Raw genomic sequence first — 8,603 nt, 5'->3', positions numbered from 1 at the left:
AGCTCAATTGCAAGAGTTGACGGATAGAGGTTTCGCTCGACCGAGTTTCTCACCTTGGGGTGCACCAGTATTATTTGTGAAAAAGAAAGACGGAACTATGAGAATGTGCATTGACTATCGTCAATTAAATAAAGTGACAATAAAGAACAAATATCTGTTACCGCGTATTGATGATTTGTTTGATCAGCTGAAAGGAGCCTCAGTGTTTTCAAAGATAGATTTGAGATCGGGTTATTATCAATTTCGAGTTCGAGACTCAGATGTGCCTAAAACTGCTTTCAAAATGAGATACGGTCACTACGAGTTTTTAGTGATGCCGTTTAGGCTCACTAATGCCCCTGCAGTATTTAAGGACTTGATGAATCGAATCTTCAGACAGTATTTAGACCGGTTTGTAGTTGTGTTTATAGACGACATTTTAATATATTCGCGAGATGAAACTGAACATGCCGAGCACCTGAGATTAGTGTTGCAGATTTTACACGACAAGCAGTTATATGCTAAGTTCAGTAAATGTGAGTTCTGGTTGAGAGAAGTTAGCTTTTTGGGGCATATGGTATCCGCATCAGGTATTCGTGTTGATCTGAGTAAAATATCAGCCATACTTGATTGGAAGCCTCCTAGAAATGTTACTGAAGTTCAGAGCTTTTTGGGACTTGCTGGTTACTACAGACGGTTTGTAAAGGGTTTCTCGATGATAGCCACACCAATGACGAAGCTACTTCAGAAAGATGTTAAGTTCGAATGGTCAGAAAAGTGCCAGAAAAGTTTCGACCAACTGAAAACCTATTTGACTGAAGCTCCAGTGTTAGTGCAGCCTGAATCCGGTAAAGAGTTTGTCATTTACAGTGATGCATCCTTACATGGGCTGGGTTGTGTATTGATGCAAGAAGGTCGAGTTGTAGCTTATGCTTCGAGGCAATTGAAGCCACATGTGAAAAACTATCCAACCCATGATCTTGAATTAGCTGCTATCGTATTTGCTTTGAAAATATGGCGACACTACTTATTTAGAGAGAGGTGTCATATATATTTGATGACTCATAGAGATTTGAATCTGAGACAAAGACGTTGGCTTGAATTGTTGAAAGATTGCGAGCTTGTCATTGATTATCACCCGGGAAAGGCTAACGTGGTTGCCGATGCTTTAAGTCGCAAGTCACTGTTTGCTTTATGAGCGATGAATGTACACTTGTCCGTTTCATCTGATAATGTATTAGTAGCAGAATTAAAAGCCAAACCGTAATTGATTCATCAAATATGTGGAACTCAGAAAGTTGATGAGGAATTGGTTGCTAAATGAGCTGAATGTGTTTCGAATGTGGATTCAGAGTTTCAAATGGACGACAATGGTTGTTTGAGGTTCAGAAGTCGATTGTGTGTTCCAAGAAATTCGAAACTTATTTCGATGATTTTGAGTGAGGCTCATAGTAGCCGAATGTCAGTTCACCCGGGTAGTATGAAAATGTACAACGATCTGAAACGTCAGTATTGGTGGCATGGTATGAAACGAGACATTTTCGACTTTGTCTCGAAATGTTTGATATGTCAACAAGTGAAAGAGGAACATCAAGTTCCTTTGGGTTTACTTCAGCAGATCATGATACCCGAGTGGAAGTGGGATCGAGTCACGATGGATTTTGTGTCTGGGTTACCTTTGTCACCGAGCAAGAAATATGCAATATGGGTTGTTGTAGATAGATTGACTAAATCAGCTCATTTCATTCCTGTACATATGGATTTCTCACTTGATAAGCTAGCCGAGTTGTATGTTTCTCAGATTGTCAGATTACACGGGGTACCCGTTTCAATTGTATCAGATAGAGACCCAAGATTCACATCGCGATTTTGGAAGAAATTACAAGAAGAATTGGGTACTAAGTTGCATTTTAGCACTGCTTTTCATCCTCAGACCGATGGTCAATCCAAGCGGATAATTCAGATACTCGAGGATATGTTGAGATGTTGCATCCTTGAGTTTAGTGGTTCATGGGAATGGTATTTACCTTTGATTGAATTTGCTTACAACAATAGTTTTCAATCAAGCATTAAGATGGCAACTTACGAGGCTTTGTACGGTCGTAAATGCCATACACTGTTGTTTTGGACCGAGCTTAGCGAAAGTAAAATCTTCGGGGTTGATTTGATTAAAGATGTTGAACAGAAAGTAAAAATGATCCGTGAAAGTCTGAAAGCAGCTTCAGATCGTCAGAAGTCGTATGCGGATTTAAAACGAAAAGACATTGAGTATCAGGTCGGAAACAAAGTGTTTCTTAAAGTTTCACCTTGGAAAAAGGTGCTCAGATTTGGTCGTAAGGGCAAATGGAGTCCGAGGTTCATCGGGCCATATGTAATATCTGAACGAGTTGGGCCGATCGCATACATATTGATTTTACCCCCTAAACTTGAAAAGATTCACAACATTTTTCATGTTTCGATGCTTCGACGTTATAGATCCGATCCATCGCATATAATTAATCCATCAGAGGTTGAGATTCAATTTGATTTGAGTTACGAAGAAGAACCAGTTCGTATTTTGGCTCGTGAAATAAAAGAACTACGAAATAAGAAAATTTCTTTAGTGAAAGTATTGTGGCTCAAACACGGGGTAGAAGAAGCTACTTGGGAGCTTGAGGACTCTATGAAAGAACGATATCCTAACTTATTCACCGGTAAGAATTTTCGGGGACGAAAATTTCTATGGAGGGGAGAGTTATGACAACCCTAATGTGACCCTAGTCAGAAAGTGGTTTTGGGACCACAAAACCGAGACCCAAAAATAATTAACCGTTATATTCTATGCTTATTATATGTGCAAATGCATGTGTGAAAGTTTCATGCTTTGATTTTGTCATTGTATGTGAAATTTATTAAATAGGACTTAGGTGAGACATTCTTGAAATGTGATAGGTTAATTTAAAATGGTCTATTAATGCATGTCATCAAAAAAAAAATGGACTTCCATGTCAAATTAACCATTTTTAATAGTGGCAGGCCATGATGTTCTTTAATATATATTATATGTATTTTCTATTAGCATTATTTCTATTAGATGAATAAAACAATAAGAGTAGTAAAATAATGTGTTAGTGGGAGGAGAAACCAAAGTTGGTTCATCTTTGTTCCTCCATTGCCGTAGCTAGCATAGAGAAAGAAGGAATTTTTGTTAAAATTTTCAGCTAAGGAGATTGCTAGAAAAAGCTCAAGAGCAAAAAGGATCAAAGTTGGATAGGGGAAAAGAGAAAGTAATTGAGTAGCCTTTCCGCAACCGTTCAAGTATATCCGAGGTAAGTTTTGAGTAGTCACCTTTAGTATATAATTGATGATGCTTTGATATGTAAATATTAGATGAATTTTGACCTTTTGGTTCTACTTGAATTAAGTTGTGTGATAAATAATTTATGTATATGACTTATAGTCGAATGGTCACTATGGGTTAAGTTTGAATGGTGAAATGGATATGTGATATTTATGTATGACTTTTGAACCAAAATGTAAATGATGGTGTTCATATGGAGTTTATATCCGAATGTAGAAAATGACTACTAATGTGATATGTTGAATGAGATGTGTTAATATATGATTAAATATGCATGATATTTGATGTGTATCCGGGCTTAAAGACCCACAGGCTATATCTTTGGAATTATATCCGGTTAAATCCGTGAGGCTTCGTCTTGGTAATATATCCGGGTTAAATCCATGCAGCTTCGTCTTTGGTATTATATCGAGCTTAAAGTCCCACAGGTTTTGTGCTGGTGACTAGATTCGGGTTTTAAACCTAGCAGGATTAACGCCGGTGATTCGAGTAAGATTATGAGTTCAAAAGTTCGAGGTAAACTACTATTGATTATGTATGATACATTATGATATTCAGGTACGTATTAGGTACTCGTATGTGAATTGATTTTTTTAAAGTGAATTATTAGTATCAAAGAAAGATATATGTGTGTGAATGATTATTATATCTACGAATAAGAGCATGACCTATTCGGTCGATGTCTATCATTACATGAAAGTGTGTGACTTAAATTAATTGTATGAGCTATAAAGTAAAGTAAAGTATGTGCTGAAATTTCTTTGTGTATTTATATTTTTATATACATATATATTCAGCCAATAGGCTTTTTAATTGGTGTACTTGTGTACATTCGGCCAAGTGATTTGTAATTAGAATTTTCGTTTTGTGATACTAAATGATCGATTTAAATGACAGGTTTTAATTGTTTGAATTGCTTAAAACTTACTAAGCTTTGAAAGCTTACTCTGTTCTTTATTTCTCTATTTTATAGATTGTTGATTTTGGCCACCGATTCGGGGATCGTCAGCAGTTCATCACACTATCGATCTTTTTGGGTACAGTTATATTTTGGACTCGATATGGCATGTATAGGTTAGGCTAATGATAATGATGTTTTGAAATTATAAATATTTTGGCCATACAAAAATGGCGTATAACTTAAATATCAGTATGTATTTCAGTTCGATCTCAGTTTATGTGTATTGACAATGTGAGATAATTAAATGTTTAGTTCGGTAATACCTCTTAGCCTTAATCCGGCGAATGGATTAGGGTTAGGGGTGTTACACCTTTCGCTTTATGGCATGCTCGTTTGGGTTGGGCGTCGACTAAGAGTGCTCGGAGCGCAGATTAACTCCAGTCTCCTATCAAGTGTGTATTTCTCACTACTCTAGCTGTAGGATGGCTACTTCGGGCCGCGATGGGCCGAAAGGGGCCATGTGTACGGGCCCAATTGGATAAGTTGTTTGATTGTGTAGTAAATATTGGACTAGGCTAGGTGAATCTCATATCTGTGGCTAGATTTGGGCTAAAAGGGCCACACGAGCGTGTGGGCCCATTTGGGTCGAGAATGGGCTTTAGGCCCATTCGTATTGTTATCCCTGTTTAGAATACTTTAGTTTACCAAATTACCAAAATACCCTCAATTAGCAAAATTACCGAAATACCCCTGGTTTGTAAAATTACCAAAATACCCCTAGTTTGTAAAATTTACCAAAATACCCTTGGTTTGTAAAATTACCAAAATACCCCTAGTTTGTGAAATTACCAAAATACCCCTAGTTTATAAAATTACCAAAATACCCTTGATTTGTGAAATTACCGAAATACCCTCGACCTGTAAAATTACTAAAATACCCTCGACTTGTAAAATTACCAAAGTACCCCAGATTTACAGAATTACCATTTTACCCTCGATTTACAAAATTACCAAAATACCCTTGTAAGGTAGAATTATCGAAATACCCCTGTAGGGTAGAATTACCGAAATACCTTTGTAGGGTAGAAATTTTGAAATACACCTGTAGGGTAGAATTACTGAGATACCCTTTGTGGGGTAAAATTACCATTTTACCCCTAGGGTGTTAAATGACTATTTTGCCCTTTTTGGCAGGTGACTAACTTGGACTGTGTGGTTGACGGATTTGATTGTACATATATGAATGACTTGATTGTGATTTTTTGATTCAAATATGGGCATGACATTCTCCATACATGACATGTTGCATGGGTTGGGATTTTGTACGGAGGAAGATCTGATCTGATAGGATCGCATGGTTGCTTGACGACTGTGGATCTACCGGTGGCTTTTAAGCCCAATATATGATTATTGACGACTCTGTGTCGATCATATTTACTCGAGGCTGTGTGCTGACGATATTACCGTCGTTGATGGCTATGTGCCTAACATGATACAACTACCAATGGCTTAAAGCCAATTATTCTGATTATGGCTTTGCGCCAACCTACATATGGCTCTATGCCAACCTGATTATGGCTGTGTGCCAAACTTATTTGCCTAAGGCTATGTGCCAATATATGGTTATTGACGACTCTGTGTCGATCACATTTACCTAGGGCTGTGTGCCGGTTATGTTACTCTAGTTGATGGCTATGTGCCTAACATAATGCGATTCTTGTGACTTTGTGCCACGATTACATTAAGTGGCTTTGCCACATTATCTGTTTCTGGTGGCTATGCCAAATTATCAGTTTCTGGTGGCTATGCCACAAATATCTGTTCTGGTGGCTCTGCCACAATATATGTATCTGGTGACTCTGTCACAATATCTGTTCTGGAAGCCATGCTGCAAATTCTATGGTATGTAGCGGATGGGTGGGTCGAGTTGTCTCCCAACATGGTGTAAGGTTGGTACGGGGGTGTATACGGCTGGATTGGGTTGGGATTGCATTCACATTCTGATTCTGATTCTGTTACCTGATACTGATTTTGATTATGTCACCTAATTTTGATTCTGATTTTGATTCTGATTCTGTCACCTGATTCTGATTCTGATTCTCATTTTGATTCTAGTTCTAATAATGTTTCTTATTCTGTAATGGGCTAAAGCCCATCTGTCTTGTCATTATAATGGGCTAAAGCCCAATTGATCTGAAATCGTAAGTAGGGTCAGACTTTTAATTCTTTTATATGACCGATGTTCCTTTTATATAGTAGGGATCTCACATGAGTTTTCATAAACTCACCCGTTTATTAACCTTCGGTAATTTCCACCTTAGACGGATCGAGTCTGCGAGGGGCTCGGAGGAAGCCAGACACACTATTTATGTTACAGTTTTAATTATTACTTTTAAATGTTTTTATGTGGGTTGTAGTAAAGCCGTTGTAATTTTCTGGATTTCAAATTTGGAATTTTATTTATTGCTCTTATAATTGCTAATATTAGAACACGGTTTTCCAAAGCAACTACTGTTGTTCAAAACATCATGTAACCGCAATTGTTTTTAAATTAAGCTTCCGCAACTGCCAAGATTTTTACAAAGTTGTTAAGAATGTTATTCAGCTGAGGTTTTCTAACAAGGTTTAAAAAGGGTATAATTTTTTAATTATTAAGAAGGGTTTTTAATGGAAACATGGTTTTCGAAAAACACTTCAATGTGACACACCAGATTTGAGCCAAACTTCCAAGCCGGGTTTGGGGTGTTACAATTAGGAACACTAAATTTTTATTACTTTGGCCATTTATTTTTCTTGCAATTTTATTTTATTTTATTATTTCTTAATTCACTTTTTCTCTCTCTTGGCAGGTTTTTATAGTTTATGACTAGAAGAAACTCGTCAGGACCATTACTTTTTTACGAAGAAATATATCGCACAGTTCATAGAAATCAAAGAAAAATAAGATGTAGTTTACGATACACGGAGAACGAGCTAAAAGATGATACTCAAACCCCAACCAAAGAGATGGCTGGAAACCCAGGTGATCAGTTGCCTCCTGTAATTGTAGCTAATCAAAATCCTGCTCCACGTACAATGTATGATCATGCTAAACCTTCTTTAACAGGAACTGGGTCTAGTATAGTTGGACCTGCTATTGCTGCGAATAATTTCGAACTCAAACCTAACATAATTCAGATGATACAGTAGTTTGTTCAGTTTGATGGTTTGCAGGATGAAGATCCCAACACGCATTTGGCGAATTTTCTTGAATTTTGCGATACATTCAAAATCAATGGCATTTTTGATGATGCCATTCGTCTTTGGTTATTTCCCTTTTCAGTGAGAAACAAAGTTAAACAGTGGTTGAACTCGTTACCACGAGGGTATATCACTAATTGGGAACAAATGACCGAGAAATTTTTACTAAAATATTTTTCACTGGTTAAAACTGTTAAATTACGTAATGATATCTCTTTTTTTGTGCAGATGGATTTAGAAACACTTTACGATGCATGGGAGAGATACAAGGACTTACTGAGAAGGTGCCCTCACCATGGGTTATGGCTTTGGCTGCAAGTTCAAACGTTTTACAATGGTGTGAATCCCTCGACAAGACAAATGATTGACGCAGCTGCTGACGGAACCATCAATAATAAAACACCGGAAGATGCCTATGAATTCATAGAGGAGATGTCACTGAACAACTATCAGTGGCAGGTTATGAGGACAACGCCAACGAAAACAGTCGGCGTCTATAACATCGATTCAGTCACCATGCTCTCTAATCAGGTAGAACTTCTCAATAAAATGATTGATGGTTTACTTGGTTCTACGCAGGTACATCCAGTAATGAGGTGTGACTCAAGTGGTGGAGGTGTGCATACAGGATATCAATCCTTCAATCCCACAACCGAAAAGGAGCAAGTCAACTATATGGGTAACAATAACTTTAGATCTCAAAATAACCCATATAGTAATACTTATAATGCAGGTTGGAGGAACCACCCAAATTTCTCCTGGGGTGGTCAAGGCAATCAAAAGCCACAAAATCCTCAAGGTTTTCAGCAGCCACCTTATCAACAAGGGAAGAAACCGAACCTTGAAGAGATGCTTTCTAAATTCATCTTAGTGTGCTTTCTAAATTCATCTCAGCGTCAAAAACCCGTTTCCAAAATACCGAGACAGCACTTAAGAATCAACAAACATCGATCCAAGGACTAGAAACTCAGATAGGCCAGCTGTCTAAACTAATTTTCGAATGACCACAAGGTAGCCTACCAAGTAATACTGAACCTAATCCGAGGGAACACCTCAATGCAATTAGCACTCAAGACAATGAAGGATTCATTGCATCTGAGCCAAAAATACAGCAAGACAACACGATGAACAAAGGACGAGAAG

General features: G+C 37.6%; 1 non-coding gene across 1 annotated transcript; it reads right to left on the bottom strand.

The window, feature by feature from the left end:
- Positions 1–7,655: 7,655 nt before the first annotated feature.
- LOC128295896 (small nucleolar RNA R71) lies at positions 7,656–7,762 on the bottom strand. The gene has a single exon (XR_008286445.1). It is a non-coding gene; the product is annotated as a small nucleolar RNA R71 (small nucleolar RNA).
- Positions 7,763–8,603: the final 841 nt, after the last annotated feature.

Source organism: Gossypium arboreum, chromosome 7, assembly GCF_025698485.1.
Source record: "Gossypium arboreum isolate Shixiya-1 chromosome 7, ASM2569848v2, whole genome shotgun sequence".
Taxonomy (NCBI): domain Eukaryota; kingdom Viridiplantae; phylum Streptophyta; class Magnoliopsida; order Malvales; family Malvaceae; genus Gossypium; species Gossypium arboreum.
The sequence above is the reverse complement of the archived record's forward strand: the minus strand, read 5'-3'. Positions and strand labels throughout refer to the sequence as shown.